Below are 15,872 nucleotides of genomic sequence, written 5' to 3'. Positions count from 1 at the left end.
GCCTTCTTTTGGGGCCAATTCCCAGAAAGCAATAGGATTTGTATCACTTCCTGAGGGTTCCTGTGTGCTCCTCGGCCAGCCAGCTGTGGGGGGCCAGTGGGAGTGGTGTGGGCCGGGTGCAGGGGGGGCTGCTGGGCTATGGGGGGGCTGCCAGGGAACAAAGGACACTTCTAGGCTCTGCCATCTCCTTTCTATCCCCCTCCTCCACCCACAGCCACCAAGGCCCATGAGTTACATGTTTTTCTTTTCACAGGTGAAAAAACAGAGGCTCCAAGAGGTGAAGGGACTTGACCAAGTTCAAACACAAGAAGTGGCAGGGCTGGAATTTAAACCCAAGTGCTCCCCTCCCAAGCTCTGGGATTTCTTGACTTCTTGCCTGCACCCCACACTGCCCTCTTATCACAGAAATAGCAATTGCCTCTGGCAATTAAGCAGCCACACCCAGAGATGTTTCAGAAACCCCTAAGGTGGAGTAAAGGGGCAACCCTCCTCCCCCTTTGGCAAATGATTTCTGAAAGTCTAAGTTGGTCCAGAGCCATACCAACCCTCGGCCCGCTACCACCCCACCTACCAAGGTGTGGTCCTAGAAAATGCAAAAAAAATTTAAAATACAGCAAAAAAAGAAAAAAATTCCACTTCATTGTTTTGCATACTCAAGTAGAGCATAATGCTGCAAAAATGCATAATCTCAGAAAAACGTGGCTCCTCTGAGCATTTGAGACTGAATGTGAAAATGCATGCGCTTGGGTTTTGCTCATCTGCCAGCAGATGATTGTCCTTGCCAAGCCTCTTGGACGTGGCGGAGCAGGACAAGGAGGGCAAAACTTCTGTCCTTGTGCCCCACAGAAGAGGGTTTGCCCCCTCACCATTCCAAGGGCTGTGTGTACCCGATAGCATGAACCAGAGCACAAAGAAGTTCTTGCTTGTTCAACACACTTCATTATCTTGCTCTGAAGACAGTTATTTTGGAGGCAGCTCATAACTTATGAAACTTCCCTGGAGTTCTCCCCACACCCCCACGCACATTCGCTGCTCCCGCCCTATCCAATACTCCTCCTGCCGTCCAGTTTCCAGCAGTGGGGTTCAGGTCCAGAGCGTTTGTAATGGGGTTTCCAAGCCTCCCACGTGGAGAAGGCCTTCCTGGCCAGCGGTGACAGCTGGAAACCATCAGGCGCCCCCCCCTCAGGCTGTGGGAAATGCCCACATGAGTCTTTTCTCCAAGCTCGATGCCAAGGCACAGAGGACTCCGGGCCTCAGAGGCTGCCTTAGTTTGGGGGGTGGGAGAAGGAGGCATCAAGTAGGGTTTCCAGCCCCACAGTCTTCTGGGAGTTTCCCTGTGGAAACCAGGGTCCCACCTCCAAGGTAGCCAGACTGAGGGCTCCTCAGAGGATGGGATTCCCAGGCTTCCCCTCCACCCAGGCTAATAGAGGAAAATATCCTAGCCAGAGAGCATCACAAAAATTGTAATTGGTCTGAGGAAGGATGGAGGCGGGGAACAACTTACAAAAATATCCCGAGTAATTCTCAAGTGCAGCTAGAGTTGAGCAGCACTGCCCCAGAGAGCAGGCTCCCTTCCCCTGATACAGGGAACCCCACCATCTTCACCGATGGAGCTGGAGGTGTGGGAGCCTCTGCAGCAAGTCAGGGCCAGAGTAACCCAGCAGGGGGAAGCCAAGCAAAGCCAAGTCGCCCATGTGGTATACTGAGGACCCTGGGCTCCAAGCACCTAGGAGCACAGTAGATATCTACTGAATCCGCTGACTAATTGCACCCGTATGCGTATGGCCAAGCTAAGGGATCATAGCCAATGGCACAAAGTTATGGTGGTGCTGGGCTGGCACTGGAGGGGCTGACTCAAGCCTGCAGTCTGGGTGCACATCCCAGTCTCCAGTGGGGGCCGTAATGTCATCCTGCCCCTCTGGAATGCTCTGCCCCACACATCGTTACTTCACATCATTACTTCATGGCTGTAAGATGATAAGATGATTGCTTCACCTCCAGTATCACATTTGTGTTCCAGGCAAGAATAAGACAGTTAAAGAGCAAAAGACATGAATGCCAGCTGAACATGCCTTCTTTTAAGGAGCTTTCCACAGCCTCAGGAACCCATCGAGAAAACTAGGGACTACGGCAACGAGCTGCCCTTCACAACTGTACCTGGTCCCCCAACCCCATGAGCTGAGCCCCCTTCCACCCTGCTGCTCCCACTCTCCCCCCTCAAACCCTCTTTTTACTGTACACAAGGATGCACCATGCTCACAAGTTCAGCCACCACATCAAGGCACCAGATAGGCACAAGAGATTTTAATGAGAAGGAAGGTGGCAAGAAAATGTCTGGAAACATTGAATGTCCCTGTTAAAACCGAGTATGATAAAATCACTGGGCCCCTCTTTGGCATCACCCCACAGAGACTCCTGCCTACTAACTCCGGTGAGACCTCTTTTTGCAATGTGCTTCAATTCACACTTGCATTTACTTGTCCAATATTCGTCTTCCCTGCCAGACCATAAACCCTACTAGGGCAAGAATTCCTATTAACTTTGTTCATACAATGCCCCCTGTGCTGGTTTGGATGTATTATGTCCTCCAAAGCACCATTATCTTTGATGCAGTCTTGTGTGGGCAGGAAATGTATTGGTGTTGATTGGGTTGGAGACTTTTGATTGGATGTTTCCGTGGAGATGTAATCACTCAACTGTGGGCGAGATCTTTCATTGGATAATTTCCATGGAGGTGTGGCTCCGCCCATTCAGCGTGGGCCTTGATTAGTTTATTAGGGCACTACATAAGCTCAGAAAGAAAGAATGAGCTTGCTACAGCCAAGAGGGACACTTTGAAGAATGTACAGGAGCTGAGAGAAGACCTGCAGATGAGAGAGTGTGAAGACGGCGGTTGAAAGCAGACTCTTGCTCCGGAGAAACTAAAGAGAGGACAAATGCCGCAAGAGCAGCTAAGAGTGACATTTATGAGAAACTGCAGCCTAGAGAGGAACGTCCTGGGAGAAAGCCATTTTGAAACCAGAACTCCAGAGCAGATGCCAGCCATGTGACTTACCAGCTAACAGAGGTTTTCCGGACGCCATTGGCCATCCTCCAGTGAAGGTACCCGATTGCTGATGTGTTACCTTGGACACTTTATGGCCTTAAAGACTGTAACTGTGTAACCAAATAAACCCCCTTTTATAAAAGCCAATCCATTTCTGGTGTTTTGTGGAAAGGCAGCATTAGCAAACCGCAATACCCCCCTCACTCGCGCTTTTTTTCTTTCCAAACATGGTGTCTGCCCTGTTGTAGGTGCTAAACAGTCAATCAGTAATTGATTAATCATTAATGATATTATTTTTGACAAAGTTTTAGGGGGTCCATATTAAAAACCCCAGCATTATTCTCAGGCCTCACCCTGAGCAGATGTGAATTCCCGAGTCTTCCCAGAATCACATCAAGCTCCAGGTTCCTCCAGTCGGGACAAACTGGACAAGGGCCACATGGCAGAGGGCGACCCCAGAGCTGTGCTGGCCAACGTGGTAGATGCTCGTCACACACAGTTATTTAAAGTAATTAGGTTTAAATAAAATTAAACGTTTAGCTCCTCAGCCGCAGTGACCACATCTCAAGTGCTTACCAACCACGTGTGGCTACTGGCTACAGTCCTGGACATGGAACGTCTCCATCACCACAGGAAATTCCTTGGACAGGGCTGACCTACAGATGCACAAGACTGTCAAGGGAACAGTGACGCACACACATCTGCTCACCTCTTGATTTCTATCCCACATGAACACAAGTTCTCTCTCTCCTCTAGAACATTCCTTCTAGAGCATTCCTTCTAGAGCATTCCTTCTAGAACCCCAAGTAGAAAGCCTTCCTGAAGACACCCAAACATCCCCCGCAGGCCTATCATTCAGTCAACTGTTCCCTAAGGTAGGATCCTTTCCTCTACATTTAGTATTTACCTATATTTTATTTTACCTATATTTTATTTTAACAGGCTACTCAAACTCTGCACAAATCGGAAGTTCAGTGCTCCATGGGGACTCCATCGTGACCTGGATTTCTCCCAAGGACAGGCTGCCTAGTAAGCTCCTCTCCTTCCTCCAGCCACTGGTCCGACAGAAGAACCTGGCAGCACATGTTGCTTCATTCCACGGGGTACCACTGAGATAGGACCGCAAGGGTGGAGAAGTGGGCCAAAGCGAAGTGCTGCCTCTCCCACTGGCACAGAGACCCTAGACCTGGGGAAGTGACAGCCCACCACGAGAAAGGGAACATCAGCATTTAAAGACCAGGAGACCCTTGGTCCAGTCTGAGAATGCTCACCCCCACCCCGCGGAGGCTTGGCTGCCAGACTGTCAGCCAACTATTCCAAGTTTTCCCACAGAGCAGCAGTTATTCAATTTCACAGAGATTGTTCTCAGTATTTGACTTTAGAAATTGACAAGACAGTGGACTGATTTTCTAGGAACTCCTTGCAATGAACTTTTTAACATCATTCAGTAAATAAGCTTTTTCTTGAGGTAGCATTCTGCCAAAAGTAAATAGCGTCAGGCAGTAGAGGCTACAAAGTTTGACATCAGGAAGGATTTCAGAACTTCACTGAAGGAAAAGTAGGGGGAGAAAATGCCTCCCATCTGAATCCACTTTGTCCTACTGACAATAAAAATTTGGCCATTTGAAACCATGAGCGTCAACAAAGAATATCTTTGCAATATGAGGAGGTGGGCTCCAGTCTCCAAATTACCTTCCAAAGCTAACATTCCACAAGTCTAAAAAAACTCTCCCCACACAAGAGATAAAGTGAAGGAACCAGATGTCCTTATTGCCTGTTAAAGCACATCAAACACAAAAATCTGAAGTTTAATATCATCTTTTTCAACTACAGTACACATTTTTAATCAGAGCTCTGTATGGAGAAATTGACTTGGAGGCAAAGAAATGTGAAATATTTTACTTGACTTTTTAAGAAAATTCATCTAAATTTCAAAGGCCAAAATGCTTGGGCAAATGTATTTCTGAAATACAAAACGTATTTAATGAATCTCAAAGTCAGATTTTGAACCCTGATTAAAATCAGATCACAATACAGCTTTGCACATTTAAAACTCAACAGATTCTAGACCAAAGCAATGTGTTCAAAATGAAAATGTACTTATAGGAAATGGTCTGTTCCCCAGTACAAAGCATATATTTGCTGGAGAAACCACAAGCGTAAGCTGCTTATTTTTCCATTTCCTCTTGAATTAATTTCCTTGAGCACTTAGAATGCCAACCTAGATTTCAAAAACCTAAAATCCTCTTTACTTCTCAGTATTTTGCCCTGATCATGCAGTGCAATGGGTAGAAGTTTCCTCCCACAATTCTCCACCAATTTATCACCCCCATTTGCCCTGGGGAAGGAGCAATTCCACAGCCCTGGAGAAAAGTGATGAAAGAAAACCTGCAGCCACTCAGCTGCGATAGAGAAGTTGCTATTCCTAGATTCACTCCAAGAGCCAACCCTTCCTTCTGAGCAAACGCGCATTGCTAAAAATGACATCATCTTCAAGTGCAGGGTGTGTGCAACACCATAAATGTATCTTATGTTCCAGTGAGTCTGTATTCTTATTTTTAACTTACTCACTTTGGCAGATAGATTACAAAATTCAAGCCTGCACTGACAGCGGAGAGAAGGGGGAGTGAGGGATGTCCCACTGGACCTGAGCTCATCTGATGACTTTCTGGGGCCGTGAGTAATCCAAGATGCTATACATGCCTACATTTCCCTATGGAATTTTTTTTTTGGGGGGGTGGGGGCAAGCCATCACTGCCGTAGACTGTTTCCCCTAAATAATTCCTATGCTATTCCACTTCTCAGACTTACATCACGTTTCTTTTTTTTTGGAGTCAGAATTACAGGAGACTCGTACCCCAGGATCCTTCCTAATGAACTCATTCTCAGTGTTCCCACAGTGCAGACCCTGGAAACATCTGCTGAGCTCAGCCCTTAGCACGCTGCTTCCCACAAGATGACTTTCCCTGGCCAGAGGATCCAAACCTTTAATTTTTGGAGCCACCGGATAACTCTAGTTTATCCCCACCCACCTACCCCTCTCTAATTGCTCAAATTACCCTCTAAAAGGCACAATCATTTTGAAATCCATTTTCCTGTGTTTCCTTTGACTAGCTCTTTCTCTGGTTTGTAACCCTGAAGCCTCCCTCTTCAAAGATCTGTCACTGATTTCTCTCCTTCTTCAACTCTGTATCTTCCAGTCACTCTTCAATTTGCAATTACCCATCTAAAGTTCTCGGCACTGCTTTTAATGCCAAAAGAGCATCGATGCTGATATCTCATCCATAGTGAATTTCAGAGCTCCACAGGAAGACCACAGATGCCATAAAGCTTTTAATCAGGCCACACCTGTAACCTGGTGAAAGTAGCTTAGAAGGATAGAAAATCCTGGGACAGAGGAGATTCTCTGCAGATAGAAAAGCAACATTTTCTTCCTCTGGGGCATTCATTCTTAGTTCTAAAAAAAGAACCTGAATTGAAAACATGGGAAAACTTCTATTTCTCTGATCATTTATGATCACACTGGGAAAATTGGCGCAACATGTAATAACCTAGTTTCATATTTCTCATGTTATCCCAGCTAACGTGGTGCTAATGTTTATAAAATTCACACTTCCACAGTGAGGCGGAGACATCTCCATTCACCCGCATTCTGCTTACAAGGAGCATGGCTTTTATTTGGAGGAATGCGACCACAACCCAGCTGACCTCCAGGCGGGAATGTGTGGACAAACACCAAGAACGGGGAAGAGAGACTGCTTAGCCTGAAAAAAGAGGGAGTGGGGTCCCCAATAGATTTTTAAGTTGGTGATACCTACGATGTCCTTTACCACATTCAATCCTCAATCAAGTGCTCACTGCCCGTGCATGCTTTGGGGGACTGGATTTTTATTGGGGAACTTGACAGGCTGGTGCCATACCTAGGTCAACCCAGAGCCCTGCTGAGCGAGAACAGGTGTGCAGGAGGCTGGGGGTAGCAAGCCTCAGGAAGTATCGCAATCCAGAGGGAAAACCTGGGGTGTCTGCAGGACTTGTAAATTGGGAAGGGAGCAAAACCAGTATATTGACTTCCAGGTGAAAAGAGGTCCAACTGACATCTGTTAAGAAGTTTAAAACATATATGGCTTGCTTTCTTTTTGAAAAAAGTTTATTTTTAAAGAAAAATTCCATAGTTTGCATTATTTTGTTGTTTTATTTAAATGAAACAAGTCAGCTCTGTGGTTTAAAGGGTAGTTTTCATCTCCCTAATAAGCCTAGGCTTGCTCACTACACGAAGGCTTTATTCATATTTGCTTCCATCAGTTCTATCACCTATATCTTTGGTCACTGGCTCCTCACACTACTACCAGATCATTCTTTGTAGCTGTATGACATGAACCTTCACAAAATGAAAGCTGTTTCATGTATCATGTAGTCAATGTATGCTTACCTCTTGGGGAAAAAAAAAACAAACTTTTAAAGGTTAGTTCAGTAACCTAAATTACAATTTATATCTTTACTTTGGTGATCAGATTTAACTGGACTCCACCATATCCCAATCCCTCATTTTAGCTACAAGCCACTGCATTTTCATTGAGTATTAACAATTATTTTCAAAGACTATATACTTATGTCACAATTTCCATTTTAAAAAGGCAAGTCACGGACAAACCACAGTATAGTCTCCATGACTAAAAACTGAAATCTGAACTCTGTGCAAATAATTCTTAACAGCAGAAGGGAAGACAAGGTAAAAACGCTACGTACCCTCTCAAATCCATTTATCCAGCAAATGTTTTTGGTGCTCAGGTGCCCACTAGGGCTTTCCTTGCGTCATCAATAGCCACTACGGAACAATCATAATTACATGGAGACTGTACAGAGAATAAATGTATAATTCTATCACCCCTAACAAGAGTGGCTGTTCTAGTCCCCACTGCCAAGGAGCTGCTATAAAACCATCGAACAACCCAAAACCTATCTAATCCTCTGTTACCTCATATATAAATTAGGGTTATAATCTTTGCCATGCTTCTACCTCCCAAATAGCATAAGAATAAAATTATATTATAGCTGGGAAAGCGCTTTGAAATTACAGCAATTTACATAGATGATTCACCTAAAGGCAAAAAGAATTGCAGGGCAACTCAAGACATGAGTTCCTTGTATAATCATGGATCCGACGGCCCACTTGAAGGGTTACGGTTAATTTCCGATTATCAGAGGCAAAGAGGACTGAGGCCCTGACTGCCCCAATGGTAAAAGTAATCCTGTCATACCCCCGACCAACAGTCAGTGGAGGAACGCACCTTCTTTCATAACACGTGGTCCTTTCTATCAATACCCTGAACAAAGAACTGAACAGATCCCTCCCTGCAGGATCTCCACATGTCCTCAGAATCTAGTCAGTGCTACCGCACCATGAAACGGCCAGAGGAGCTCAAGTCCCAGGTCCTATCCGTCTAACCCGGCCCTGCTCCCCGTCCTCCCCACTACTGCCAGTCCAGTCTCCGGATGGGGCTCTCCCCTCCCCTCCCCCATCCCCATTCTCTCCCCCACTCAACCCACTGTGCTCACACGGCCAGATTAACCTTCCGAAGCAAAACCCCACGTGACCCTGAACCTCCCAGGAGTCCCATTTGCCTGAATCAGGTCCAAACACTCCCAACCCTGGTGTATTAAGTTGAATGGTGTCCCTCCAAGGTTCCCATCTGCCCAGAACCTTAGAAGGTGATGTAATTTCAAAATAGGGTCTTTACTGAGGTAATTAGCCTAAATGAAGCCATACGGGATCAGGGTGAGCTCTAAATCCAGTATGACTGATGTCCTTCTAGGAGGAGGGAAATTTGGACACAGGTAGACAGAATGCGGATGGCCCCGTGGAGGCAGAGACAGAAGTCACACTGCCTCAAGTCAGGGATTACCAAGGATTGCCGGGAGCCTCCTGAAGCTAGGAAGAGGTAAGGGAGGATTCTCTCCTAGAGACTTTGAAGAGGGCATGACCCTGCCAACACCTTGATTTTGTACTTCTGTCTTCAGAACTGCGACAGTAAGTTTTTGTTGTTATAAGCCACGGAGTTTATGCTTTGTTATGGCAACTCTAGGAAAGTATTTTAGATACTTGGGGTTCAAAATCCTCCACAATTTAGCCACAGCCCGCCTTTCCGGCCTTCCTTCCCAACACTCCTCTTTGTGCATCCCATACTGCCAAATGGAATTATTCCTATTCCCAGGACATCCCTTTGGTTCCTGCCTCTGGGTCTTCGCTCATATTCTTTCTTGGCTTAGGCTGTCCTTCTCGTGCACCTGCACGTATTCAACTAAAAACGTCCTCCAAAGCCCTGTTTAGGACGTCACCTCCTACAAACAAGTTCCCAGATTCCTCTTGGCTGGAATTTTCTTCCTCCTCTCAACATCCTCAGCACTTTAGTTGTGCTTCTCTATTTGCAATTTTCATTTCTACCCCTTATTTTGCAATTACTGCTGTTTATGTCTCATCTCACCTTCTGGACGTGAGCTCTGGGAGGGCAAGAGAGGGGTCAGGTTCCTTGCCACATCCTCATGGGCCGAGTCCTGGGCCAGACATAGGCATCACACATAAATGAATGTTTAATGAAACTAGTAACCAACAGTCTTCAAATAATAAGTCTCCTTTCAATCCTACTGAGACTTCTGCCAGTTCAAAATGGCTTATATCATCATCCACCCTCTGTCCAACACTTTGCAGGGCTATCCGTGTGAAATGTGGTTTTCTCCTCCATTATGGTTTGACCTAGTGTTCTACATCACTAAGTCTTTCTCATCTCAGTTCTGAAAAATCAGAGAAGTAGCCTCATAGTCAGTATAAATGATTTTCCACTGTGTCAGTTTGGATAGATTATGTTCCCCAGAAGCCATGTTCTTTAATACAATCTTCTGGGGGCAGATATATTAATCTTTCTGATTTGATATGACGTCTTGATTGAATGTTTCCATGGAAATGTGACTTACCCAAGTGTGGGTAATACCTTTGACTAGATTATTTCCATGGAGGTGTTACCCCACCCATTCAGTGTGGGTCTTATTTAAATCACTGGAGCCCTACAAGAGCTCAGACAGAAGGAGCTCAGTGGTACAGCTAAGAGAGACATTTTGGAGATGGCCTTTGAAAGCAGATTTTTGCCAGCCCAGAGTACACCTGGGAGAAACTAAGACACACCCCCAGAAACTTAGAGAGAAACGACCTGGGAGAAAGCCATTTTGAAACCAGAAACCCAGAGCAGATGCCAGCCACGTGCCTTCCCAGCTAACAGAGGCTTCCCAGACATCATTGGCCTTTCTTCAGTGAAGTTACCATATTGTTGATGCCTTAGTCTGGACATTTTCATGGCCTAAGGACTGTAACTTTGTCACCAAATAGACCCCCTTTATAAAAGCCAATCCATTTCTGCTATTTTGCATAACAGCAGCCTCAGCAAACCAGAACATCCACACTCTGCGTTTCATCATAAGGCTTCAGCTACAAAACAATGATATACAAAGTGTGGTATCCACATTCTAAAGAATACCATTCAGCACAAAGGAATACCAAACTCAACAATAAAAAGTACTCAACTAAAGATATGTGGCACAACATGGATAAATCTCAAAATAATTAAGCTGAATGAAAAAAGCCAGACCACACCCTCAACAAAACAAAACACAAAAGTATACAAACTGTACAGCATTATTTACATGAGACTCCAGAAAATGCAACTAACCCATAGTGACCAAAAGCAGATAAGTGGTTGTCTGGGGAGGGGGCTGTGGGGAAAGACAGGAGGGACGGATTACTGAGGGGCCTGAGGAAACTTTTCAGGGTGATAGATAATGTGCCTAATCTTGATTGTGTTGTTGGGTTCACAAGTGTATACATATATCAAAACACTGAATTATACAGCTTTAAATATAAGAATAAAACTGTTTTTTTTAATTAATAAAAAACTATATCTCTGCATTAGGGTGTTTTAAAATCTCTTCCCAGGACTGTTGTAACTGAGAAGTTAGGATTTAAGGGCTGATTATGATTACTGAATCATTATATAGATATTCCTTTCTACTTTCCGGTATATTAGAGTAGAAAGAGGGAAATACCCGAAACTAACTGTAATCCAGCTGCCTTGATCTCTGATAATGATTATATAACCTTTATCTTGTGCCCTTGTGGCTGTAAAAACCTTGTAACTAACCTTCACTTGTACCCATTTATTTTTTAACTTTAAAGTCTTATGATCACTAAAGAGAGCCCCTAATGTTTATTAATAAAAGGCCTTGGGTTAGCCCAGAACTCACCCACCCCAAGTCCAAAGTTATCTTGCTAACCAAAGCTGAATCTGACCAAAATGGGCCTGCCTGACATGCCCATCATCATATTTAGGCTGCTATTTTCTTACATACTTTCTGTGACTAAGCATGTAATCAATGTGCACATGCTCAATAATTAGATCACTTCTAATATCATCTGGGGCCATTGTACTCATTAATCTAAAGCCTGCCCATCTTTTGACACTATAAAACTATCAGAATTATTGCAGTTCAGGGAGACAGATTTCGGATCAAGAAGCCATCTGCTCTCATGCTTCACACCTAGGGTGAGAAACAAGCACTATTCCTAAAAAGGAATAAAGGCTCACCCGATTGTGGAGAAGAAAAGAATTTATTCACGATCTTGCAAGAATGGGCACACAACCAAAATGTGGGTGTTAATGCACAGATCAACAGACCCAGCAGTATTTATTCCCTACGCCTAACTTGCAAGTCCCTCCTCTGTTTCTGCAGTAGCTGGATACTTCAGAGGTTACATTCTATTGGACAAGCCTAACTAGCCCAAGGAAATTTGAAACATATAGCCCACCCAAATTGGATACATTTGAAAAAAGTCTCCCAAGCAAACTTGAAACATTTGAAACAACTCTCCACCCCTCTTCCCTTTGTTTTTTAACTGCAGAGCCTGTCTGAGCTAGTTTGGTAACAACTTATGAAGCTATTTTAGGAACCTCTACCCCCTTACAAGGATAGTGGGCAGATAAACAGGAGGACCGACCACTGATTACAGCTTGGCTTCTTGACCCTCTGCCATTCCCCTGAGCAGCCCCAACCCTGTGAGAAAGCTAAATTTAATTTAATTCGCACACCTAGCAATAAAACTCTTTCTCTGAAACCCCAGTGTCTCAGGAATTGGTCATTTGAGCTCATTGGGCAAAAAATCCACTGCTTTGGTCTAGTAATACTGTGAAAGCAAATCTCAACAGCATATCTCAATTAAGTAGAAACCAAAATCAGCATCATCAAATCTCTTTCAGAGTTTCAAAATGAGGATTCCATTAGAGGGTTTGTTTGTTTGTTTAATGTATTAGATTTCTCTTCATATGCATGACCAATTGGGAATTCAGAAGTAATATTTATTTTTGCACTTTTAAAAGTATGGAGTAAATGATGAAAGAATACAAAACATTTTTTTTTTAAATAACTGCCTTCAAATTTCCATTTTGTGTGAAATAACACAAAACGTGAATGATATTTCACATTTAACATTGTGAAAATAAAGCAAGAATGGACTACTGATTGGGATTATTTGTTTTCCAGTGATGATTCTCTCTCACAAGGACGGTTGAGAAGAGGATCTTGCTATTTGGTTCAGGAGACAAACCACAAATGGTATTTCTGCTTTCCAAAACTCCTGCATCATTGGTGAGAAGGAAATCTGTTATATCTTGCAAGTTGTTTTCTGCAATTATGCAATAGAATGAATGACTCCCAAATATCTTGAGTGGCCAGAAAGTGATGCAACGTGTTGTGGTCGGAGAAAGTGCGCACCATGTATCAGAACCAAGCTGGGGTTCTGAGCCAGCATTCTCAACCTGGAAAGATACTGCTCTCAGCTAAAGTCACAGAAAAATCTCCAAGGCCATCCCCTCACCTTGCCCCACCATCCAGACCTGAACAATGATCAAGGAGAAGAGCCCCAGTTCAAGATTCTGGAATATTCAAAAAAAAAACAGAAAGGCTTGACAATGCCCTGCCCAAGACCTTCATTCAAGTGGCATGGGTGAACTCTTTGGGGTTAAAAGCTAACACAAACCAGGGAAAAATGTGAATGGTGAAAAGTCTTCCCATCGAAGGGCTGGATTGTGAAACCCTCATCCCAACTCTGTTGCAATCACCACACCACAGCTTTCAACCTCCTCGAAGTTATGTAGAGAAAGGGTTGAGTGGGAACGCCTCCATTAGCATAAAAACAAATTGCATTTTTACTGTGACAGTTTAGAAAAGATTTTTATGTCCCTGTCTCATTACCTTCTAACAACATAGGGAAAGAACCTCCAGCAAGATGAAAATATCTAGTGCCTTGTTTTACATCAGACAGAGCAAGTGGCAAGTGTCTATAAAAAAACTGTGACTAAGATTACACAGTGGGCAGAACCTCGTCAATCACAAATGTGTCAAGAGTTTGGAAAACTTAGGACAAAATTGACAAGTCTCATAGCAGATTCCCTTGTACTGAAATGATCAACTTGAGAAGGCTTCCCCTCAACTATTTTTCCTTTAACCAAACTTGAAATTCTGTAATAAAAGCAGAATAAAATATATTGTCCTGAAATGCTGACGCCACTACAAATTTTTAGGCATATTTTCTAATCTAATCTTTTCTTAGGTGGAAAAAAAATAAATAAGTGAAGCTGGGTCCTACTAAATAGCACACCCAGAAAAGTTTGCCTCTAACAGCATTTTCAAACTAGGCATTTGGTCAGCCGGAACCCTCCCTACTTTTTTCCACATCCATCACCCACTTTACAATAGGAAAGAAAGAAAACTTGTTGGAGTATTCCGTTTTAATCCTTTCATTATTTTCCCTTCAGCACAAACTGCTGTAACATTGAAACTATTACATTCCTCTCTTGGTTCCACCAGGAAACATCTCTTTGTAAAGAGGAAAAGTCATGTCCAGAAAACCACTTCATCAAGGATGGAAGCAGTTAACTGAGTAGTAAAAAAGTCTTGTAAGCAACAATAAATCACAACAGTTGGGTGGCAGTCTGGAAGTAATCTGAACACTGGCATAAATTTGTCAGTTTTATGTTTTAAAAAACAGTATGTAAAACCCTGAGTGGCTGTTATGGGCAGTATCTACTGCTTTATTCACACCCAAGTAGTATTAGTAGCTTCTTGATGTTGTCCACACGAGGAAGAGGATTTTTTCTAGAAGAGAATAATTAAAGTGATGTCTTTGGGCTTAGGTGGGAGGCTGCCAACCACCACCACCACCACCACCACCAACAGCAAGATGAAACAACCCAACCCCTAACCTTTCTTTGCTGATCGCCACTATTGGCACAGGGATCTATTGATAGTTAAACACCTGCAGGACCAGCAACAAAGACCTCAGGCAACTGGAGAATTGACTTTAAATTGACCAAAATCATTTATCTGCATTCCCTAAAGAAGCCTTCCTGCTGACTCTGCTTCCAAAGCAATCTCTAAGAGTTTAGTTATTTCGTCTCCTAACTATACCCTAGTTCACTGAACTTAGTTATTTCATTCTTAAGAGCCTAAGTCTACATTAACTTCAAATTCTCAAAGTCACTGAATTCAAAGATAAGACCCCCTGTGAGGCAACAACAAGCAAAGGATGACAATAGCAACAGCGAGTGCTCATTCCACATTCCTCCTAAGTGGACCTGCCATCCATGTCTGAGAGCTACATTATGTCATCCGGGCCTCCCCACACCCCTGGAACAGAGAGGAAGAAAATGTGCCTTAGAGAGGTAAGGGACTTGCCTGAACTCACAAGACTCTGTGGTGGTAAAGTTCAGGCCAGAAGCCAAGTTTTCTATCTCCTCTTCCAGAACCTGTTTGCCACACCATGCAGCTTGCCTGGAGACACCCTGGGGGCTGCCTCCCCCCAATACCAGGGGGCAAGTAGCTCAGATCCCTACAACCTGCCCCCCTCCACCACCCCTGTCCTGGCTACCTCATAAATTTAATTCAAGTACCTAGTGCCAATGTGGTTGGTAGACGGTTATCAGTGAAAGAAGACAAATTAACGGGAATACAACAAGCATTAACAAGAAGCAAACTGTTTTCTGTAGAGTGATAACCTCTAATTGAATCCTATTGATATTTCTCCAAAATAAGAAAGGTAGGCAATTGTAGCCCATAAGTGTAAAGTTCTTTCTTTCCAAGACCCCAGTCTCTGCTGTACCTATCTCTTGGCTGAGCTTGTGAGAAGAATAAAGTAAAAATAGATGTGGACATATTCTGGAATGGCTGAAGGATTCTATAAACATAGCAGCAGGGACTATAACTCAGCAATAATCTAGCAAACCTAGAAAGGGAAAAAAGAGCAAAGGGAAAAAGAAGGTTGAAAGCAAGGTCTGAGGAGTCTCGAGAAGTAGCACTGGATACAGCCTGAAAAGGCATCAGGATGGAAAACCAAAAGAAGGAAATTTAACAGAGGTATTATGCAGCTCCAGGCATGGTGTGGCCGGCAATAAAAGGCCTGCCTTGTGCTTGCTCTCTCTAGCTAAGCCAACTCGGCAGGTGAACTCACTGCCCTCCCCCTCTACGTGGGACCTGATTCCCAGGGGTGTAAATCTCCCTGGCAATGCAGGATATGACCCCCGGGGATGAATCTGGACCCAGCATCGTGGGATTGAGAACATCTTCTTGACTAAAAGGGGGATGCAAAATGAAACAAAATAAAGTTTCAGTGGCTGAGAGAGTCCAAATAGAGTCGAGAGGTCACTCTGGTGGACATTCTTATGCACTATATAGATAACACCTCTTAGGCTTTAATGTATTGGAATAGCTAGAAGTAAATACCTGAAAT

At 43.9% G+C, this 15,872-nt stretch overlaps 1 protein-coding gene across 3 annotated transcripts in view; it reads right to left on the bottom strand.

Annotated features, from left to right (window-relative positions):
- The window catches only part of EMILIN2 (elastin microfibril interfacer 2), a 97,651-nt gene that overhangs the window by 72,780 nt on the left and 8,999 nt on the right, over positions 1–15,872 (bottom strand). The gene's annotated exons all lie outside the window — the stretch shown is intronic.

Source organism: Choloepus didactylus, chromosome 16 (genome assembly GCF_015220235.1).
Source record: "Choloepus didactylus isolate mChoDid1 chromosome 16, mChoDid1.pri, whole genome shotgun sequence".
Lineage (NCBI taxonomy): Eukaryota > Metazoa > Chordata > Mammalia > Pilosa > Megalonychidae > Choloepus > Choloepus didactylus.
The sequence above is the reverse complement of the archived record's forward strand: the minus strand, read 5'-3'. Positions and strand labels throughout refer to the sequence as shown.